This window comes from Dipodomys merriami, unplaced genomic scaffold (assembly GCF_024711535.1).
Source record: "Dipodomys merriami isolate MVZ:Mamm:240054 unplaced genomic scaffold, mDipMer1.0.p SCAF_55, whole genome shotgun sequence".
NCBI classification, from domain to species: Eukaryota; Metazoa; Chordata; class Mammalia; order Rodentia; family Heteromyidae; genus Dipodomys; species Dipodomys merriami.
Genome location: NW_027206124.1, coordinates 2,609,530 through 2,620,913, shown reverse-complemented (window position 1 = coordinate 2,620,913; position 11,384 = coordinate 2,609,530).

The window sequence follows — 11,384 nt, the reverse complement described above, 5'->3', positions numbered from 1 at the left end:
GCGAAGGCCCAGCCCCCTTGGGTTGGGTGTGTCGGCCTCATCTCTTCCCCCCATCCCCCCTGCTCTGACTGGGGTCTTCTGGAAGCATCTGCCTGGTGGGAGAGGACGCGCCGGTCCATGCAGAGCCAGGCCCGATGGCAGCCTGGACGGTGATGAGCAGGCTGGCACGCAGCTGGGGGGCAGCCGCCATACCAGCACCCGCAGAGAGGAAGGGACGCCAGCTGTGAGCTCCATCCAGGGGCACCCCATGGCCTGGATAGGTATTTCTCTCCTTCCTCACCCATGACTGGCCTCTCCATGTCCCCCCCTTGCACCCCATAGTTGGAGCCTGTCTCATTTAGCAACACCTCCCTGGCCAGCAATCCGCAATCTTGCCTATACCTCATCCAGGTCTTCCACACCGGACCCCAGGGGGCAGAGCTCCCCCTGCAGGCCACCAGAGCGCTCTGCCCTCGGGACTGCCTGAGTCCTCATCCCCTCCGCCCCACCCTCTCCGCACGTGGTCTTGGGGGGCTGCCCCTCCCACTGTCCTGGCCCCACATCTCCCTGCTACTGACCTGGGGTCTGGTTCTTCCCCTCCCTGCAAGCGGAGCCTCGTCTCCCTCAAGTTCAGAACTTGCAGCCAGCACACAGCAGGCCCTTGGCTCACCGACATCACCAAGCTCCCACCTCATCCAGCGCCACAGTGAGGTTCCTGCACAACCCAGCAGACTGGGGACCCAGGTGGATGCGTCCAGCTGCTGCAGCCCTGACAGTGGCGATGGAACGTGTCCCCCAGCCTGAGATGCCATTGTCCCGTCTCAAATCCTGCCACCACTGAGCTGCTATGGCTGAGGCTGATGGCCAACCATGGTGACAGTTGCCTGGTCCCCTGAGACAAGGCACCGGCCTACCTCTCCCAGGGATGGGCCAATGATTCTGTACAATTCAGGCTTGAGGGGCTGGGAAGGTGGCTCAGTGGTAGAGCGCTTGCCTTGCATGCATGAGGCCCTGGGTTCAATTCCTCAGCACCACATAAGCAGAAAAAGTCTGAAATGGCGCTGTGGATCAAGTGGTAGGGCGCTGGCCTTGAGCTGAAGAGCCGAGGGACAGCGCCCAGGCCCAGAGTTCAGGCCCCAGGACCCCTCCCAAAAAAAAAAGAAATCCAGGCTTGAGGAGGAGATGAGGAACGGAAGCTGAGATGGGCAAGAATGACTGTTTTTGCAAAACAACTTCATATTGTGTGTTTGTGTGTGCGTGCACACGCACATGAGAGAAAGCCAGGGAATTTAGTGTCTCCTACTCAGATTCCCTGTAACTTAGCCTGCGCCAGCCTCAAACCGTGATCTTTATGTCTCTGTAGCTGAGTAACTGAGTAGTCAGGCCCCACACACTTGCTTGTTCTTCAGATTGGGTCTCACAAACTTTGTGCCCATACTGGCCTTGAACAAATTCCTCCTCTTATCTCTCCCTTCCCCCACCCCAGCTGGGATTACAGGCCCTTCCTTTCTCTTTTCTTTCCTTCTTTTTTTTTTTTTTTTTTTTTTTGTGAAACTGTGCCTTGGTTTCAGGTCCTTGTGCTTGCCAGGCAAGTGCCATTTCAGCTACGCATCAGCCCTCTTGCTTTAGTTTTTCAACTAGTTAGTATCTCAAGTTTTTGCCCAGGCCAACCTCAGACCGTGATCCTCCCAACGCTGCCTCCCTGCAGCTGGGATTACAGGTGTATCCTACCATGCACACCTATCTTTGTCTTTTTTTTTTTTTAAAGACAAAACATTAGTGGATTTCTAGTCCTTAACAAGCTGCGCCTGGAGTAAAGGAGACAAAGAAGCTGCATCAAAATGTCGAGGTACCTCCTGGGCCAGGTGAGAAGCCTGTGAGCTGGTCTGCACGCTCTTTGTTCCAGCTGCTGGTCTTCTGAGAGGAGACACTTCAAAAAGCCCAGTAGCCTGTCCTGTGCAAGGACACCTGCTCCCGGGTGGTGAGTCACAAAGGAAGTGGCAGGGGGGGAGCCAGGTCCTGGCTCCAGAGCTCCAAGTGCTTTAAGTGCTGTGAGGAACCATGCTTCATAGGAAAGGCTCCCACATGACTCCAAGGCTGGATCTGAAGTAACCTGGGGAGGAATAAAGAGGCTGCGACACCCTCGCAGGCAGCGGCCAGGCAGGAAGTGACCCGAGTCACGGAGTATTGTGAATATTTAGGATTTGGTAATGGATTGCCTCTAGCGGTTTCTAGAAGCCACGTCTAAGAGCACCTGGCCATTAGAGACAGGCAAAGGGCTGGGAACCTGGCCAGGAGGTGGGTTTGGGGGCATTGGAACCCCTGGAAAGCATGGATCAGGCAGAGTCCAGGACTGATTTTCAACAATGGATTTGAGGTTCAGAGAAAGCTCTCCCTTCCCCGCTCCCCCTCCAGGCCCCGGGACCAGGGCACCTCTGCTCTGGGAGTACAGGTCACTGGCCATTCCGGAAGGAACACTAGAGGCCCAGCCATGCAGTTCCGCAGGCTGCTGGGAAATGCCAGGGGCGGCCAGGTATTCTGCCTCTCCGCCTCAGGACCCCATTACTGAAGAACAGTGAGTTTCCAACTCTCCAAGTGGGAAACTCCACAGCAGCCAAGGGAGGAAGAGAGCGGAAAACCCCCCCAGGAACCAAAAGCAAGGAGGGGCAGGACATCAACTGACAAGCGGATGTGGTCCTCTGGGGACTCGGGGAGGGGCAGTGGGGATGGAAGGGAGCAAAGGGCTTGTTCTAGCCCATCCTGGCAACTAACAAACTCGAGTTGGACATCTAGATCTTGGATTTTACACCTGGCCACTAGGCCTGGGCCCCCACAGAGCTTTGGAACCGGAATGCCTGAGTAAAAGTGGACCTCTGTCCTCGGGGAAGATAGAAATGTGGGCACCCCCTCCCCTCTATTAAGGGGCTGAGTCTCAGGGGAGCTAGCTGCCTCCTATCTGCTTCATTGAATTCTCCTGAGAAACTACAACTCTAGACCTTTCCTCACACAAATTTAGAGTGTGAATACATATATTTCTCACATAGCCCCAGAGCTCTCACATTGAGAAATTAGCATAAAAACTAAACCTGGGTGGGAAACACCACAGAGCTAATGCAAGTCTTGGGGCAGTTGGCAGTCCCACAACAAAGCCCCACGGTGTTCTCACAGATTAAAAAAATACAAAACCCTGCAAATATGAGCTCATTCCCTCAAATGACAAAACATACCATTAAATCCGGTGATAAACTCTTGGGTATGACACCAAAGACACAGGTAACAAGAATAAATAACAAATTGGGCTGCTGAAAATTAAAAATTTTGTCCACCAAAAGATGAGACCAAGCCGGATTCAGGTGGTTTACACCTGTAATACAGCTCAGGAGGCTGAGGTCTGAGGATGGCAGTTCGAAGCCAGCCTAGGCAGGAAAGTACATGAGACTCTTATCTTCAATTAACTACCAGAAAACCGGAAGTGGCACTGTGGCTCAAAATGGTTGAGTGCTAGCCTTGAGCAAAAAGGACTTCAGGGACAGCACCCAGGCATTGAGTTCAAGCCCCATGACTGACAAAAAAATAAAAACAACCCAAGAACAGAAAAAATGCCAAACTAGAGCACAAAATCCTCAAGCCCCTGCCCCCAACAAAATCTGATCAACAGTAAAACAGCAACCCACAAAATAGAAAATATTTGTAAATCATATATCTGATTAAAAAGTAATATCCAGAATACACAGAGAACTGTGACTCAGTGACAAACAAAACAACATATTGTTCTCAAACACACTTGAAAATTTAAAAAACTTGGGGCTGGGAAGGTGGCTCAGTGGTAGAGCGCTTGCCTTGCATGCATGAGGCCCTGGGTTTGATTCCTCAGCACCACATAAGCAGAAAAAAAAGCCAGAAGTGGCGCTGTGGCTCAAGTGGTAGAGTGCTAGCCTTGAGCTGAAGAGCTGAGGGACAGGGCCCAGGCCCAGAGCTCAGGCCCCATGACTGGCAAAAAAACAAAAACAAAAAAACTTACTGCATGCAGCCAGGCACAAGCCCCACAACAGACAAAAACAAACAAACAAACAACTTATCACATGTAGCATGTAGGAAGATATAAAGTTAATTTCAAAAAATTGGTATCATAGATGTGTAAGTAGATTAAAATTCAATAGCAAATAGTAATCAAAACAGTATTGTAGCTGGATACTGCTAGTTAATGCCTATAACCCTAGCTACTCAGGAGGCTGAGATCTTATTTTATTATTTTATTATTTTATTTTTATTTTTATTTTTTGTCGGTCATGGGGCTTGAACTCTGGACCTGGGCATTGTCCCTCAGCTCTTCAGCTCAAGGCGAGCGCTCTACCACTTGAGCTACAGTGCCACTTCCGGTTTTCTGGTGGTTTATTGGAGATAGGAGTCTCACGGTCTTTCTTGCCCGGGTTGGCTTTGAACTGCGATCCTCAGATCTCAGCCTCCTGAGTAGCTAGGATTACAGGCGTGAGCCACCAGCCTGACTTTATTTTATTTTTTTTGAGTCCGGTCATGGGGCCTGAACTCTGGGCCTGGGCGCTGTCCCTCAGCTCTTCAGCTCAAGGCTAACGCTCTACCACTTGAGCTACAGCGCCACTTCCGGCTTTTTTCTTTTTGCTTATGTGGTGGTGAGGAATCTAACCCAGGGCCTCATGAATGCAAGGCAAGTGCTCTACCACTGAGCCACCTTCCCAGCCCAGGAAGCTGAGATCTAAGGTCATAGTTCAAAGCTAGCCCAGGCAGGAAAGGCCATGAGACTCTTAATCTCAAATTAACCACCTGAAAACCAGAAGTAGTGTGGTGGCTCCAAATGGTAAAGCACTAGTCTTAAGAGAAAGAGCTCAGGGACAGCACCTAAGCTCTGAATTCAAGCCCCATGACCAACAAACAAACAATTAATAAAGTGTTGTAACTGACATAAAGATATCATATAGTCAAGCATTGGGGCTCATGCCTGTATTTCTAGCTACTCAGGAGGCTAAGATCTGAGGATCATGGTGTAAAAGACAGCCCGGGCAGGAAAGTCCATGAGACTCTCATCTCCAATTTACCATAAAAAATTTGGAAGTGGAGGTATGGCTCAAGAGGTAAAATGCCAGCCTTGTGAGAAAAAGCTCAGAGATGGTGCCAGGATCTGAGTTCAAGGTCCAGTACTAGCATCAAAAATAAAACAAAAAAAGTAAAGCATATCAATTTTTTTTGTTTCTTTCTTTCTTTTTTTTTTTTTGTTTTTGGGGCCTGAACTCTGGGCCTGGGCGCTGTCCCCAAGCTCTTCAGCTGTAGAACAGTGCTCTACCACTTGAGCCTCAGCCCCACTTCCCACTTTTTCTGCATATGTGGTGTTGAGGAATTGAACCTAGGGCCTCATGCATGCAAGGCAAGCACTCTACCACTGAGCCATCTTCCCAGTGCCCAATTTTTTTTTTTTGGGGGGGGGGGTCAGTTGTGGAGCCTGAACTCGGCCTGGGTGCTGTCCCTCAACTCTTCAGCCAAGGCTAGCGCTCTACCACTGGAGCCACAGCGCCACTTCTGGCTTTTTCTGCTTATGTGGTGCTGAGGTACTGAACCCAAGACCTCTTGCATGCAAGGCAAGCGCTCTACCACTGAGCCACCTTCCCAGCCCCAAGAGTATCAATTTTATGTTGTGTGTTTTACTACAGTAAAAAAAAGAAAAAAGGAAAAATAGTATACAAAAGTCAAAAACTTCATCTGTGCTGTGCACCAGTGTGGTTTATGCCTATAACCCTAGCTACTCAAGTGGCTGAGATCTGAGAATCACGGTTGGAAGCCAGTCCAGGCAGGAAACTTTTATTTCCAAAATTAGCTTACAAAAAAAAATGTGGGGGGGCTGGGAAGGTGGCTCAGTGGTAGAGCGCTTGCCTTGCATGCCTGAGGCCCTGGGTTCGATTCCTCAGCACCACATAAGCAAAAAAAGAAAAAAGCCGGAAGTGGCGCTGTGGCTCAGGTGGTAGAGCGCTAGCCTTGAGCTGAAGAGCTGAGGGACAGCGCCCAGGCCCAGAGTTCAGGCCCCACGACCGGACCCAAAAAAAAAAAAATTTTTTTTTTTAAATGTGGGGGGTGGGGGGGAAGAGAGCAAGCCGGAAGTGAAAGTATAGCTCAAAGTGATAGAGAACTAATCTTGAGTGCAAAAGCAGAAGGTCAGGGACAATGCCTAGGCTTGAGTTCAAACCTTAATACTGGCACACACACACACAAAAGTCATGTTTGGGGGGGGAGGGGGGAGGCTGGGAAGGGATGTGAAGGGTAAACAAAGGAGGAGGCTGCAATGCTTGGTAAGAAATGTACGCATTATCCTGCCCATGTAATTGTAACTCCTCTGTACAGTATGTTCACAAATAAAATTAAATTAAATTAAAAAAAAAAAAGTCATGTTTGGGCAGCAACTGAGCTCTCGTTCCCTGCCTCCTGCTCCCCCTCCAACCTTCTGTAGTCCCTTGGAGGACAGTGAGATGTGGGGACCGGTGTGACGGGAGGGAAGGGCTGGGAACGCCCCCCTGTGGTCCCTCGACATGCATGTAGCCCTCATTAGACCAATTTGGTACCAAAGTCTTTTCTGCCATTTCCAAAGACTGCGTGAGCTCTGAGCGTCACAAAGGTTCGAGGCGGCCTTTGTGAGAAAGCGGCCTGCCGCCGCAGAGCTGGGGTGGGCTGATGGGAAGGAACAAAGTCAGAGCAGGGGTCCCGGGCTGTATCTTTTTCCCTATCCTTCTTATCTTGCAGGTCTGAAATTCTACCATGGGCAACAAGCTGGCTAGGGCAGCTAAGCTCCCGAATTCTCCATCAAGGCTACTCCCAGCTGGGAGCCAGGAACCGGGACATGCTTTGGAAATGGCAAATGTGGGCCCTGTGTCCCCAAGGGGGCACATAGTCATAACTGTCACCTCCCTGTGCTGGCCCTACACAATGAGGCTTGGGGTCTCTGGCTGTTAGCACCCTAGCGGATGACCTGCTGCGTGGCCATCTCTGAAAGCCTCTTGGCGCACACCCCTTCCCCTCTGGCACCAGGTCCCCCCTCCTATGGGGTGGCCAGGGCACCCTGGAGGGCGGCTGGGTCACCTCCCCCAGGCGACCCCATCAGCAAGTTGTGCAGCTGACTTCAAAATCCAAGTTTTCAACCGCTCCGCTCTACCTTGGTATGAACCCCCAATTGCACCTTCAAAACTCAGCTCCCCGCTTCAGGCAGACCCGCCAGGCCGTCTGACTCACCTGTGCCCCCGTGAGGGTGCCTGTCTGTGACTCATGCTAGCCAGCAGCGTCTGTGACTAACTGACCCCCATGTGCAAGTGACATCTGATCGCTTCCTCCCCAGCCCTGCTGTCCCCCAAGGCGGAGGGCAAGGGTGTCATATGCCCACTCCAAGAGCTACACCTGCACAGGGGCTGGGCACCAAGTGTTCCTTGCCCCTGCATGATGGCAGTCTGTCTCAGATGCCCATAGAGGGCTTCCAACCTTACCCTGGCCTCCTGCCCCTTCTTCTAGGGCCTCCCCACCTGCCCCCTACTTGTAGGCTCACCCCGGACACAGCAGGAGCCATGTGGCATTGGAGGGGTGGTGGTCAGGCACCTGCAAATGGCTGCCCAGACAGGGTCCCCAGGCCTTAAGTGGCCAAGGCTGCGAAGGGCCACGATCCCCACTCTACAGACTGGAAAGGAAGCTGCCCAGAGCCCCAAACTCTTACCTGCAGTGTCTGGAGAACCTGGGGAACTCCATAAAAAACAAAAACTGCCAGCTGGGCACCATGGCTTATGCCTATAACCCAATTACTCAGGAGGCTGAGATCTGAGGATTGTGGTTCAAAGCCATCCTGGGCAGAAAAGTCCTCATGAGACTCTTATGTCTGGTAAACTACTCAAAAAGGTTGAAAGTGGTACTGTGGCCCAAGTGGTAGAGCACTAGCCTTGAGCACAAAGAAGCCTAGGGACAGTGCCCAGGACCAGCCAAACAAGTCTTTTCTATTTCTTTCTTCTTTTGGGGGGTAGAGGGATACTGGACTTAGAACTTAGCTGGGCAAGTGCTCCACCACTTGAGCCATACTCCCACCCCACCCCTTTGTGTGTGTGTGTGTGTGCGTGGGTGGGTGGGTGGGTGGGTGTACGAGCACATGCATGTGATATACTGGGGCTTGAACTCAAGGCTTTTTCTCTTGTTATTGTTGTTTTTTCCTCCTGGTTGGTGCTCTAAACTTGAGCCATAGCTCCACTTCTAGCTTTTTGTTGGCTAACTGGAGATAAGAATCTCTTGAATTTGTCTGCCCAGGCTGGAGCCTCTCCCCTCCTCTCTCTCTTTCTCTCTTTCTCTCTCTCTCTCTCTCTCTCTCTCTCTCTCTCTCTCTCTCTCTCTCTCTCTCTCTCTCTCTCTCTCTCTCTCTCTCTGTCTCTCTCTGTCTCTTTCTGTCTCTCTCTCTCTAGCTTATTTTTCAGACAGGGTCTTGCACTTTTGCCTGGGCCACCTTTTGACCCCACAATCCTCCTGTCTCTGCCTCGTGGGTAGCTGGGATTACATAAGTATGCCACCACACCCCATAGAAAACTGTCTTTTCTAGGTTGTTAAGAGGTGCAGACACCACTCCCTGGATCCCTTTGTGCCTGAAGCAGGCACTCTGGACCCATCCTGGGTCCTGAAGACCTTTCTGAGGTCCTGAGCCTCTGATCAGTGTGAGAGAGTGTGGTATCAGGATCACTCAAGGAGAGGGAGAAGGGAACTGGTAGCCCATGGGGCCCGGGAACACGTGACTTGGGGACACGTGAGAACAAGAGGTATGGATACTGACATGGTCCAGAGGTAGGCCAAGACCTCTGCATTTGCAGGTTGATGAACCGCAGTAGGCTCATGCAAGCTATATGCCCACTGGCCACGGGCCCTGGGTCTCAAAGACTGCATCCTAGAGCCCTGATGCCTTTGACTGTGACACAGAAGCCATGGAATATGGGGGTTCCAGGCTGTCACAGGCGAGACCTGGTAAATAAGAAGTGGAGGAGGCAGGGTGTCGGTGGCTCATGCCTGTAATCCTAGCCACTCAGGATCATGGTTCAAAGCCAGCCCGGGTAGACAAATCCATGAGAATCTTATCTCCAATTACCTAGCCAAAAGCCAGACATAGAGCTTGACTCAAGTGGTAGAGCGAGTGAAAAAAACATATGGGACAGCACCCAGACCCTGAGTTCATGCCCAAGTACTGGCACAAAAGAGGAGAAGGAGGGGGAGAGGGAGGAAGGGGAGAAGGAGAGGGAGGAAGGGGAGAAGGAGAGGGAGGAAAGGGAGGAGGAGGTAAAGACGAGCCACACATGCACTGGACACACAGCCTGGGAAAGAGGTGGCAGGCTTCCTCCCTTCTTCCCTTCCTCCCTTCTTCCCTTCCTCCCTTCTCCCTTCCTCCCTCTCTTCCTCCCTTCCTTCCCTGGGCCTGGACACAGGCACACACTTTTCAGCCAAGTCTTAGCACTCCCCCCCCCACACCCCACCCCGCCCCAGGACACTCACTTCCTGCCTGTTTCTCAGCCTCTCCTGAGCTGGTGAGGGAACAGATGTCCCCACTTCCTGCCCAAGCCTGTGGCTGGCTTGGCTCCTTTTCTGCCTCCAGGAGGCGGACACTGAGTGGAAATCTCTGGGCTTCCCTGGAGAAGCTTGCTCTTACTCCTGGCTTCCCCCTCCCTCTCCCCCCGACACACACTCTGCTCAGGGCTCCTGGTCCTAGCACTCACAGCCAATGTGCCAACAGGCCGGGCCCTTGGGCCCAGCCTCCCTCTTGGAAGGCAGGAGGGTGTTGACTTAGTCTGAATGACTCCTCAGAGAGTGGGTGATTACTCAGAAAGTGGCAGAGAGCATGAGGCAAGGGCACAGTCACTGTTGGGGGTACTGCAGCCTCCTGGGGAATTCGAGGTAAAAGGAAATGCAGGGAAGTAGAGCTGTGGCTCAAGTGATAGAGTGCCAGCCTTGAGCCAAAAAGCTAAGGGACGGACAAGCACTATTTCCCACCTCCTGGGGGACAAGAGGCCCCTCTGCCTCCAGCCATACCCAGCAGAGGCTCTGCTCCATTCACTGGGACTTTGAGCATCTATCCACAGGTACCGGGCCTGGAGACGCTAGGGTGAGCAGTCCCAGCTGGTCCCTGCCCTCAGGAGCAACCAGCCTGGGCACAAAGAAGTGGGAGAGGAGGGGAAATCAAGTATGGCCAGTGTCTACTCTAGTCCACTGAGTGGGTGTGGCAAGATGACAGGGCTGCAGAATGACCAGCATGGCCCTTGGCCGTGGTTTGTCCAAGCGCTGGCAACTTTCTCAAGATGCAGGGATTTCCATCCTGAAATGTGAAAATTCCAGGCCAGTTGGCACTGAGTCCTGAGTTCAAATCCTGACTCTGCCACTAACCTCCCTGGACCTTGATAGCACTGGGTTGGGTCCCCCCCTCCCCTCCACTCCACACTCCATCCAGGAACGGGCTGCCACTCAGCTGCACATGGTGAAGACACCCTCCCGCTTCCCAACTCGCTCCTCCTGTAGAGCCGAAGCCAGGCTCTGCTGGGGCAGCTCCCAGACAAGGGCTGACTTGGCTCCAGGAGCACCTGACTGGGGTGGCCAAGACTTTGCTCGATTTGCACTGGGGGTGGAGGCTCTCCCGGCCCGATTCCGCCTCCTCCCCTTTTATCCTTCACAAGCCTCAGCACCTGTAGTAGCCACCTTTGTATCACTATGATGAGCTAGCCCAAGGCAGATAACTTACAAGGGAAAAAAGTGACCCAGCTCACCATTCTGGAGGTTCAAAGTCCATGGTTGGGTTGGGGCGTCCTGTGGATGAGAGGAGCCTTTGGCTGACAGGAGCAGTGAGGGACAGTAGGTCCTACCCAGGAGCACTGAAAGGACACAGCAGTCAGACAGAGATCAAAGTCCCACAATCCCCTTCAACTCCCCCCCCAATGACCTAAAGACCTTCCAGCAAGCCCTTCCTCTTAAAGGTCTAGAGCACCAGCCAATAGTACCACCTTGGGGCCAAGCATTTACACCCGGGTCTTTGAAGGAGACTCAGCTGCTAAACTATTGGAGTCAGACATACCCAACCAACCTGTTCACTTCTAACCCCCACCTTAATATCCACTTGCTAAAGCACCCAACTGACTAAAGGCCATCTCTGAAATAAATCCGCAGTTCATTCCCCCTGTTCCTTCTTGTGGTCTCCACGCCTCATTCCTCTCACCTGTGTGGCTCCCAACAGGCCCTCCTGCTTTCTCTCCTAGCCCTTTGCTTTGTGATCCAGTCACTGGGCAACTACCAGAGGGATTTAAAAATATATACAGCACGTGGTGACACTTCTGTCCCTCCAGCTGGGCTTGGAATCAAACCCGGTCCTCCCCACACCTGCTTTGCATTCC